Source organism: Cupressus sempervirens, chromosome 5 (assembly GCF_028749045.1).
Source record: "Cupressus sempervirens isolate cs-2001-9-10 chromosome 5, ASM2874904v1, whole genome shotgun sequence".
Taxonomy (NCBI): Eukaryota; Viridiplantae; Streptophyta; class Pinopsida; order Cupressales; family Cupressaceae; genus Cupressus; species Cupressus sempervirens.
The window spans coordinates 321,825,518-321,837,010 of NC_143122.1; positions in this window are offsets into that span (position 1 = coordinate 321,825,518).

The window sequence follows — 11,493 nt, forward strand, 5'->3', positions numbered from 1 at the left end:
CAAAAAATATGTTAAAAGGGGGAGCCACAAGCATTGACCATTTCTACAGATCTACATTTTGTCCCTCTTTGTGATAATATGATTCTTAGTGTTGCTTAGAAGAAAATTTGAGAAAATCATACCCTAGTGGACCAAGAGATGGAGTTAAGACACCCCCTGAAAACAACTGGGAAAATTTTTATGACAAAGGAAAATTTTTTTAAAATGGTTGCAAGGACCAACAAATGAAGAATTTGATGGAAGAAGAAATTAGACAAATAAAAATTAGTAGTCATGAAATCTTGCTTTTGCATGTGTACTTTACCTTTAAAGGGCTTTATTTGATCTAGCAAGTGGATTCATTGCACCATAATATATAAAGTTAGAGCAATTATGTGATCCCTTTGTAGAAAATTGACACATTGTAGGCAAGGAATGTGGAAATATTGAAGCATTGGACATACTTGCCCTATAACTTCAAGAAAGATGTAATGCCCCACTAAGGAACCCTCAGAACATAGGGTCAAATAAGAACTTAACATTTTTCCAATAAAGATATGCATCATACATTCAAGTACATTAATTAACCATAATACATATAAACAAAAGTGAGACCTACTAGAAGTAAACCACAATCATCACATGATCATGAACAAGTGGAAGACTCAAATGACTTTCAAGGGTTCCAAGATACTCCAAACACTTAGGAAGGAAAAACAAAAACATTCGAGTCACCTTGTGATAGTATAAAGTAAGTCCATGAACCTCATGGAATAAGAGAGTCACCTTGTGATAGTATAAAGTAAGTCCATGAACCTCATGGAATAAGAGCAAACTAATTTCCATGGTTTCCAAACAAAGCGACCAACTCATCGTCAGTGAAAAACATTGTAAGGTTTATTTTAAGCCCAAATTGAAAAGTGAACTCAACGTCATATACCAAAATAAAAAATGGGAAGTGAATACATGAAAAGGTCCCATAGACAACGGGAAACCAATAATGGAATTCATTTTTTCATAGACCTAGGAACAACTCTTTGACATACATACACAAAAAAAATTTCAAAGACATGTGCAAAAGCGGGATTGACATTACTAGTCTCGAATAGATGCACAGATTTGATTAACATATGTGTAACTTTGTTGAGTACATGTACAACTTTTATGAACAAATGCATAGCTTTGAGGATCATATGGGTATGTTTAGAAAAATATAGGCAAAATTTTCTTAAATACATAGCTAAATTTAAAATACAAGTCTATTGGATCCAACACATAGCTAAAATGAGTACAAATCCACACTGAGGAGTATTAGAATGCATGATTTAAGGTTTTACACACTAAATATCATGAACAACATCATAATCTAATAGATCAAAGGATGTAAAACAAGTATAAATGTATAATGTGAAAATAACAAGTAGGGATTAAAAGAAGCACTTCTTGCTCAAAACTCTATCACTAGAATAATTTTGACATCCATGCAGCAATCCAAACAACAATAAATTATAACTCCACCCTACTACATGGAACCCTTGGGCCCACTTGACCATGCTCATGGAGATAGTCACTTGACCACTATCATGAGGTATATATGCATGCCAAGAAGTTGCCTAACCCAAAGGATAGTACATAGGACCAATATAATACATAGGTACAAATACATATATCATAGTGCATTAAGGTCAGGATCACTACTCAAAACTAGATATTGTATAGTAACAAGACTTGAGAATGGAGTGTTATTGCACAACTCAAGGAATCTCGTATAATATTTAGTGTTCCTTTTCTTGTGAAGGAAGCTTTACTATGCGTCTGAATATCTACATATGACCATGACTATGCCAAATCAACATCTATAGGAAGCCATGGCTATGTTGGATCAACATTTGTAGATAGGTACAAATGTACCACTCATCACTCTAATGACCATAATACCAGTAACAAATTATTTTTTATTATGTCTTTCTACCCAAAGTTTTTTAGTGTTATCATTTGTTTTAATTACCTCCACTAAGGGTTAGGCTAGGACCCCTTTGTGACCTAACCCATCTTGGGAAGACTCTACATCCCACTATCCCACACTTACTATTTAAAATGCAATTTTTTGCAAGAACACGAAGCAAATAGATGACATGCAATAACGAGAGGAGACAAAATATGCTCAATTGGACTTGCCAAGATCTCAAAGCACTTAGACCTCAAAATAGGAGCACAAATCTACTATATGCATATATGTAGTCTCCTCCATAGATCTATACACACCAATCTTGCACCCAAAGAAAAAATATGGAGGTAAATCACTTCCAAACTCAAGGTAAGAAACCAAGTAAAATACAACAAATGCACAAACTCATAGTTGCTTAATTGGCCACTACACCAAGAGCTTGTATTTCAAAGGAATCAATGAATCATATTGTGAGGAAATTCCAAAATCCATAAAATGCACCAAAATCCCAAATTATAGAAAATTCTAGTTTGGTGGTAATATTGTCATTTTAACATTGAAAGGTTAGGTTCGAATTGTAATTGAAACTATCCAAATCACTCATAATAGGGTGAGCCCTCATAAAGCATATATGTATGTTCTTAGCAGGTTAACTCATTTACTGTAACAATGAGCATGTGGGTATCATTCCCCCTATGGTTTTCACCCTCTAACAAAAGGGTTTCAATGATATCAATACCATTGTGTTATGTGTAATGGTTGTGTGGTTGTTTAATATTTTTTTTGATTAAGTAAAATAGGTTTTAACAGGTGCCTAAAACCTCACATTAAACCAAAACATAAAGCAAAATAGTAAAAAAAAAATAGATCAAGGAAGGCCGCAAACTAAACCTAAGAAAAAATAGCATCTAAAGGAGCAAGCAAGTCCAACCGAACTAAAAAGAGGGGGGGGGTGGGGGGGGGAGGCGGGGGGGGGCAATATAAAAGCTAGGAGAACAAATTTGGGCACTGTATTGTTGACTAGCTCAGTAGTCTTGAGCTCTAGCTTTTCCATGGTCTCTATCGCATCAATCATCAACTGATTGTCATCTAGAGTATCCTCCTTGTCCCTCTTCCTCTTGTTCAATCTTGCTTTTTAGTTCAGGCTTTCATCCAAGGGATTGGCATCCGCTTTAGGAGCCCTATTTCCCTCATTAACTATGTCAACTTTCTCATTGGTACCAACCTCCACCATCTCTTGAATTTTTTTGATATTATCATTTAATCCTTTGATAATACTAAGGCTTTAGTTAGGAAAATGAAGAGTGCACTCCATCATGTCTAGTCTCTTATCCATATCACTAACCCTAGTTTCCAGAATGTTAATTCTGTCAAACCCGTCATCTCCTTCCTTCCTTTCCAGCCCCTTTACCCTATTCTTTAGCTCTTTGATTTTGTGGAAAATCCACTTGATTCACTGGAAGTTATCCACGATGTTGTTGCAAGCATTGTTGAGGAGATTCATCCCCACCTCCCTAGCATTATCGCTAAGAACCACTATTTTCAGATCAATAAGTTCCTCCAAATGGATTTTACCATCATCTCCCTTTAAGACCTTAGGTTGGATAGTCTCTCTAACAATGCCCATCTTCACAGTCTCAAACTCAAAGTTCCTGTAGATCATTTTCTTGCCCTTGGAATCAAAAGATATGGTTGTTTTCTCCTTGCCATAATCCCCATTCCTGACCTCCTAGGTGATGGGAGTTGTCTCTCGACCCTTGCTAGAGTCCTGATTAGCTTCAATTTAAATTCCCCTTCTCCTCTTTGCCAAGCTTTCCACCTTCCTGTGAGCCTGGACCTTGCTAGTACCCTCCTCTTTCACAACAATCTCCTCTTCCATATCCATCACCTCATCCTCTTCATTATAATCCTCAACTAAATTAACCTCAAAATTGAAACTTTTACCTGTTGATCCTTTCCTAATCTTTTTCTTCTTGTTCTTCCCCAAATCCTTAATAATCTTGCCCACCTCCTCTTCATCATTCGAGTGAGCCCTGTACTATCTTTAGTATCGAAAGGGAGATGTGAGCTTTTTGTATCATCCGAGGACTCCACTTTGTACTCTTCAATAGATCTACCATGGGTTTGAGCCTTGAAGTAGTCATAAATTTGTAACAATAAGCCCTCATGGAAAGTCAGGTTAGCATACGATTTCTTTTTGTAACCCATGATATTCTTATTAATAGAGAAGAAGATGTAGTCGGGTATGGATATTTTCATGCCATACCTGAAGTGGTTAATGATGACAAAGTGATGGGTACATGGATTCTATCATACGCTCTTGTCTTCACCAGTTCTTTCATCTCCTTGGAATCTTTAGAAAAATATTTCACTGCATTGACGAAAAATTTCTTGTCCCTAAAGAATATGATTCCATCGGTAGGGAAACAAATGACCTCTAGTATGATGCCTTCATTAACCTAAAAATCAACCTCGTCAATCTTTACTTTCTCATCTTTCCAGGACATGACCATAAGATCAGTAACCTTAGGGTTCTAGCCATGCAATTTCTCAATGAAATTGGAAATGCCACCATCCCTTAGTTTCTCCCAAACCTTCAACCACCTTTTCCATTTCACTACCTCATCCTTCGGCTCTCTGCGATACCTTTTTTCCACAATCTTGTTTCTTAGAGTAGAAATTTTCTGCAACCTCTGATATTGAAGAATAAATTGCTAATAAAACTCACTGAAACAAAGTGTTTCTTTGTTCTTAGGAATGCAATAGTAATTGAGCTTACCAATCACCCATAAAGTGTGCCAAAAAGCCTCCCAATTAAGATAACTTGTGTTTTTCCTATGCTTAGCTCTCAATAAAATTAATGTTATTCTGACAACATTACCTTTCATAATTACTCTTAATATTTCTTGTACTCCCCTGGATTCTCTCAATCTCTATCATTCTTTTTGTTGCTGTCAAAAGCCTATCAGCATTAATCCACTCGTATGTCGTTTCCCTTTTAATCGCCTCATTGGCCATCCAGTAAGCAACCAAGTTAGCCTCTCTATATTCATGTGACATGTGGACCTTGTCGAAAGTGAGCAGGATTTGTTTGGTTTCTTCTACCAAATTCTTGATTGACCAAGATGAAGGATGCCCACCTCTTAGGAATTTTATGGTGTTGTTTGAGTCCCCCTCAAGCCAAAGGCATTTAACCCCAATATCCTTAGCCATCATAGTAGTTTGAAGGGCAACACATGCCTCAGCAAAGTGTTTTTTTGGTGCCCCAGAGGGAAGCTAACCATCACTATGCCATAACCATAGTGATTTCAAATCACCCCACCACTGCCAACTTGCCCCGAATTTCCTTTAGCCACCCCATCAAAATTTCTTTTATGTCATCCCACAAGGGGAAATGTCCATTAACATTTCTCTCTTCTTTTCTATGTAGCATTACTGCACCTGGTGTCTCCTGCAAACAGTAAGAACCTTTTCAAAAAAGCTAGTTTTCCAAAAGGGCATTAAGAATTCTACCCGACACAATCTTGGTGGGGCTAGCTTCCCTGAATATTTGATTATTGTGTTCTTTCCATATTCCCCAACCAAAGTGAGGTAGATCCCATTTACTAATGGCTTGAAGACTAGAGCCCTTCCACAAGTCATCCCATTGCCTAAGAAATTCAGTAATCATAGCAGGGGCACACTAGTCCAACCCAAAAACATGGCTAAAAAAAGACCAAACCTCTCTCGTGAAAGAGAAATGAATAAACAAGTGATCCACAGTCTTGGCCTAATTTTTGCAAAGGACGCATCTATTAGGAATGTAAAGACCTCTTTTGATGAGATTGTCAATGGTAAACACCCTGTACTAGAGGAAAAGCCAAAAGAAAATGTTGATTTTAGGAATAAGGCCAGGGTACTAGGCCTTTTCCCATATTGGTTTGGAATCCTATTTCATTTGAGCTTGGTACCCTAAAGCCACTAAGTAAATTTTGGTAGAAGTGTTCTCCCACACTAACTGGTCTTGATCCTCAATCAAAATCATAGTGTGAAGGATAGTCATCAAAGTTTTGAGCTCCTCAGAGATTAAGGAAAGGTCTTGCCATTCTTTTCCTAATCTGTAGTCATTGACTTTGATTTCAAACCTTTGAATGCAAGTATTAGCCCATCTATCAAAAGTAGGAAGATTAAGGAGAGGCCCCTAGAACAGCTAGTGGTTCTGTCGGAACATAATCTTTTTACCATTGCTCACGCTCCATTTCACCTTGCTTTTGGTCGTATCTCTAGCTTTGAGCATACCATTCCAGATGCATGAGCCCTTGGGATTGGTGGCTTCATTGAAAAATTGTCTAAAGAAGGTCTCCTAAGGTATTTATCTTCTATGATATCATACCACCCCCTTGAAAAGATTATCCAAATCTGTTTGGCTTGAAGGACTTTATTGAAAGGTCTTAGTTTTTTGATTCTCAAGCCCACTAAGTTTTTAAGGAGGCAAACATTGTCCCCAAAAATGAGTGGAAATTTCTTGTGTTCCTCCAAACCAGACCAAAGAAAAATTCTCTGGATCTTCTCCAATACATGTCAGCATATTTATAGGGAATCCCAAATAGACTTAGCACATATGTAGGAAGATTCTGAAGGGTGGATTTAACCAATTGAATTTTGCCATCTTGGCTAGGGGTTATACACTTCTAGACAACTAATTTCTTATTAAACCTATCAATAAGACTAGTCTGAAAAGAATCAAGGGGTTTGAGGCCTATAGTGCCTCTCATGTTTGTAGTTTGAACCTTGTTATATTTTGATTCAAGAGATGCTTGATACTCTTGTTATGTTTCATTTGAGATGACCTGAGGGTCAGATGTTATACTTTGATTTTAGTATCATAGATGTTATACTGCTATGTTGTTCAGTTTATCATATTTGCATATTGATGTCATTTTGATATGATAGTAGGTCTATGATAATATATGGTTATCTAGTATTTGGAAATATCTTTGATTATATTATGTGATGGATTTTATGCTATGGATATTTACTTCATTCTTGTTTTATACAAACATGAGTGATGTAAACAGATTATATCAGTATATTTGTTCATAAATGGTTAAATTAGGTATTTAATACATTTATTACTTTGGCTATGATATTATATGCATTACACTAGGTCATGTGTTTTAGTGTGCACGATTTATATCCCTAGCAATGACACATGGAATTAGTCATTCAACTATTCATATTTTACCAATGTCATCCCTGTATGGTCGACGTATCTTTTAAATGTTAAATTAAACCCTCCAGTGATTTGTTAAATCCAAACTCATTCTTTATGTGATTAGACCAATGAGCATGTTTGTGCATTTAGGGTTTTGCATTGTCACAAAGTTGTTAAGGCCTTCTATAATTTTAGTTTTAGGGTTTTTGGGATTTATTTAATTGATTTTTAATTTATGGTAGCTTCCACATAGATGAATTCCTATTACTAGGAATAGCTTGTTTTTGTTTGGGTTGATTTAGAGTCTAGCTAGTCTAACTGGTTATTTACCCTAATCAATTATTCACTCAAAAAGTGAATAAGTAAATTGAAAGAGGAATTTAATTCCTCACTTTTCACCTTTGTAATTTGGAAAATTGAGAGCTTTTTCTAAAATCCTTTTCTGAAGGATTGGTTTTCTATTCATTGTGAGAGTTACAGGCATGGGATCTTCATGATGACGGACTCATTGGATCCATCTTGAGGAGACCTTGCTTTGCCATCATTTTCGGCTATATTTGTAGATTATTTATTTTACTTGGTTGTTTTTTGTTTTAGCCCTTTTGGTTATCAGGTAGGGCTCTCATGTTTTCATGTTTCAGCTCCATTTCTAGTTTTATTTTTGGTAGGTGTTTGTTTGGAGGCTAAGAACCAATGTTCCCCTCCATTTTTGTTTTCTGGTTTTGCCCGGTTGGTCAAGTATGAACATTTTCCTAGTTTTTGGGATGAGGGTTTGGGGTTTCACACCATTTTGCTAGTTGATTTTTCATACGGTGTCCGAACCCAAACTTCATTGGATTTTTGAGGCTTTGTGCCCAAATATCAAATGGATTTTTATTTCAAAGTTTTTAGTTTTGGGGTTTTTACCTCATTTTGTGTGCCACCCTATTTTCTCAGGTTTTCTTGGCATGATGTTGGTCGTAGACCTGGATCATCCATTTGGATGTCAGTCAGACCATTGTTGCTCTTTCACGTTGCATTAGGATGCATGTCGCATTTTTTCTCCTGAGCTTATTTTTGGTTGAGTGGTTATCTGCTTGTGTTCTCATCTTGTCCTTATGTTATGATCTTTGTGATGGTGGTATTCCACACATAAGTACACACGCATACATTGTCGAGTGACTTGCAAGGCCTGATCTCCTATTTTTATTTTGGTAGAGTTATGATCATTTGGGGTTGGTTTGTGAATATGCATGCCTATGGGCATTCATCGTTGGATGAGCATGGGTAGGGTAGGGTAGCACATGGAGGAGCTTATATCTCGTATCCTAGTGACGATTCCTAAGGTTGGAAGAGGAAGTTTTAAGTAAGTGATAACTAAATAAAAATACTAGGTGATAATAAATTTAAGATAATTAAAAAGTGGGATTGTGCGCCTTCTGTTGGGGAGTGTTGTTGCCTATATTGTGCATCTTCCATTGGGGAGTGTTGTTGCAAATACTATCTTGGGCTTTTGGATGCCAAGCAACTCTCCATGATGTGAACCACTACATAGTAACTCATTGAGTGTCTGACTAGGACCTCTAGTTTATGCATTGTCTCTAATCTTGGTTTTTGTCATCATTACTATCTAGTGTGAGTATTAACCATGGATGGTTTCTTTATATGTGTTTTTGGTTGGATCATTATTTCCATCAGCATGGTGGGAGTGGACCTGGGTTCCACGTGGTTGGGAGGTGTAGCTACCTTCACCACTGCTAGGGACTAGTATACAAAGACAACCTATTGTCCTAGTGCTACTATTGCTGGATATTTTCACTTGGTACTTTGGGTTCCAGAGTATGTCTTCTTTTGATTTATGCTTTCATTGGAATACTTGTATATCATGTTTAAATGATGTTAGTTATTGACGCATTCCCTTATTATGATGTTTAGCATATGATTAGATGATATTATCTTCTTAGTTGGAGTATTTATTACTTTTGGTTATCATGTTAGATTTCCTCTTCTTATGATGTTATTACACTTTAGTAGTGACGTCCTTATAAGACATCTCCAACTATCTAGTTGGTAGTTCGAAATGTTACACGTGAGGAATGGCTAGGACCTTTGAGGTTTCATGATGTTATTATGGTTGGGAGGAACTGCACACTTAGCTTGTTATTTTAGTACATTGCGATGTTGCTTTCAGTTCTTTCCCTTCACTACTATGTTATATGGTTAGATGCAATTTCCATCTTGTAGTTATTATTCAAGTGTCTATGCCTCAACTGTGGATCTGGTACTCCCTAATGTGGAGGTTCTAACTTCTTTTTTTACCACTTTATTTGTCCTTGGAGAATTTCTTACTTTTTTTGGGCGACCATGTGTTAGCATTGGGCAATACTTTAAAGTATTGCACACCCAAAGAAGAAGAATCATGTGATACTGGAAAGTATCACATGCCTATAGGAAAACTATTGTGCGATACTTTAGAGTATCGCATACCCATTAAATAAATATTGTATGATACTTATGAAGTATCACATGGCTTGAGGAGAAGTATCACCCAGACCTTGAAAGTATCGCATTCCTTCTTTAGAAAGGTTGTACAATATTAGAAAGTATCGCATAATGTTGAATTAAAGTATCACCTGGGTCTTAGGAAAACCAATCTGGGCAGACAGCGAGCACTTTTTGGGTTGACCGCAAGTTTTTAGGAGGTGTTTTAGCCACCCTCTACAATGTTCTTGAATACCTTGGAATTGTGTTTTGATTTTGAAATTTTTTGGATTTGAAATTATTTGTGTTTTTGGTCAGTAGTGACATTTGGAGATTTGTTGGTGTCTGGATGTTTGTTTAGTCTTCCATTGTGATCTTTGTGATCCTCGTATGTTGTATGTTGTGTGAATCTATACTTGTTTTAAAAAAAAATATCTTGGCTTATATTTATCCTTGTTCCAAGGATCTCTGGGTTGGTCATTACAAGGCCCATAGGGAGATCCAAATAGGTCAAGGGAAGGCTACCTATGCCACATCCTAGAATATCAGCTATCTTCCCTCAAGATAGTGTCATCCACAAATTATTGGTGAGAGAACACCAAGGGACCTTAAGAAGGTCTAATACCTCTCAAAGCCCCAAGTATTCTATTGGTAGAAATCATCCTTCCCAAGCACTCAATCAAAATGATGAAGAGAATGGGTGATAGGGGGTCACCTTACCTTAACCCCCTTGAGGGTTTGAAGAACATAGAAGGAGAACCATTGATCAAAATAGCCAAAGAGGAGATTAAAATTAGTTGGTTGAGAAGCTCACAAACCTTTAAATCAAACTCAAAGGCTCTGAGGACCTTAAAGAGAAAAGACTAGTCCACCCAATCATAAGCCTTGGACAAGTCAAGCTTTAGGAGAAAGCCTTCTCTCTTGCCTTCTTCTAATGAGTGGATGACTTCATGGATAGTCATAATAGAATCCAAGATTTTTCTCCTTGGAACAAAACCATACTACTGAGGAGCAATAATCAAGGGGAGGATCTTGATTATCCTATTAGCCAGGACTTTAGAAATGATCTTATAGAAAGAATTGCAGAGGTTGATGGGTCTAAAATGATTCATAAAATCTTCCCCTGGCATTTTAGGGATAAGCACTAAAAAGGTAGCATTCACCTCCTTGAGCAAAATTTTAGCTCCAAAAAACTCTTGAACCACTTTGATAACATCTTGATGGACCACTTCCTAGAACAAGTGAAAGAAGAAAGTAGAGAAACCATCCGATCTCAAAGACTTGTCTATAGGAAGGGTGAAAATAGCCTACTTAATTTCCAAAGGGGGAGGAATAGCCTCAATCATGGAGTTATGATCTAGCTGGATCAAAACTAGAATGTTAGAGATAATATCTTGTTGGTCCCCATCCTCAAGATTGAGGTCTCTATTCAGAAGATTGGAGAAGAATGAGATGGCCTCTGTTGTAATATCTTTTTCATCCTCCAAAACAATATTCCCCTTCTTGATGCTACTAATTCTATAATGAACTCTATGCTTTAGAGTGGAGATATGGAAGAATCTAGTGTTTTGGTCCCCCTCTCTTAACCAGACATCTCTTGATCTTTGTCTCCAAAAAGCCTCCTCTTGACCAATAATATTGTGAAGATTAGTAAGGATGATTTTTTCCTCCTCTAGCCTCTCCTCATTACATCCCTCCTTCTGAATAGCACCCTAAATAATACTAAGGTCCTCTGAAATCTTAGCTTTGGATTGGAATATGTTACCAAAATCTGACTTATTCCACTTCTTGATATTGAGTTTGACATTCTTTAACTTCTTTGCCACCCTGAACATGGTAGTGCCCTCTATGTGAATGTTCCACCATTCCAAAATATGAAGCAAGATATTTGGGTGGGAAGTCCACATTCTTT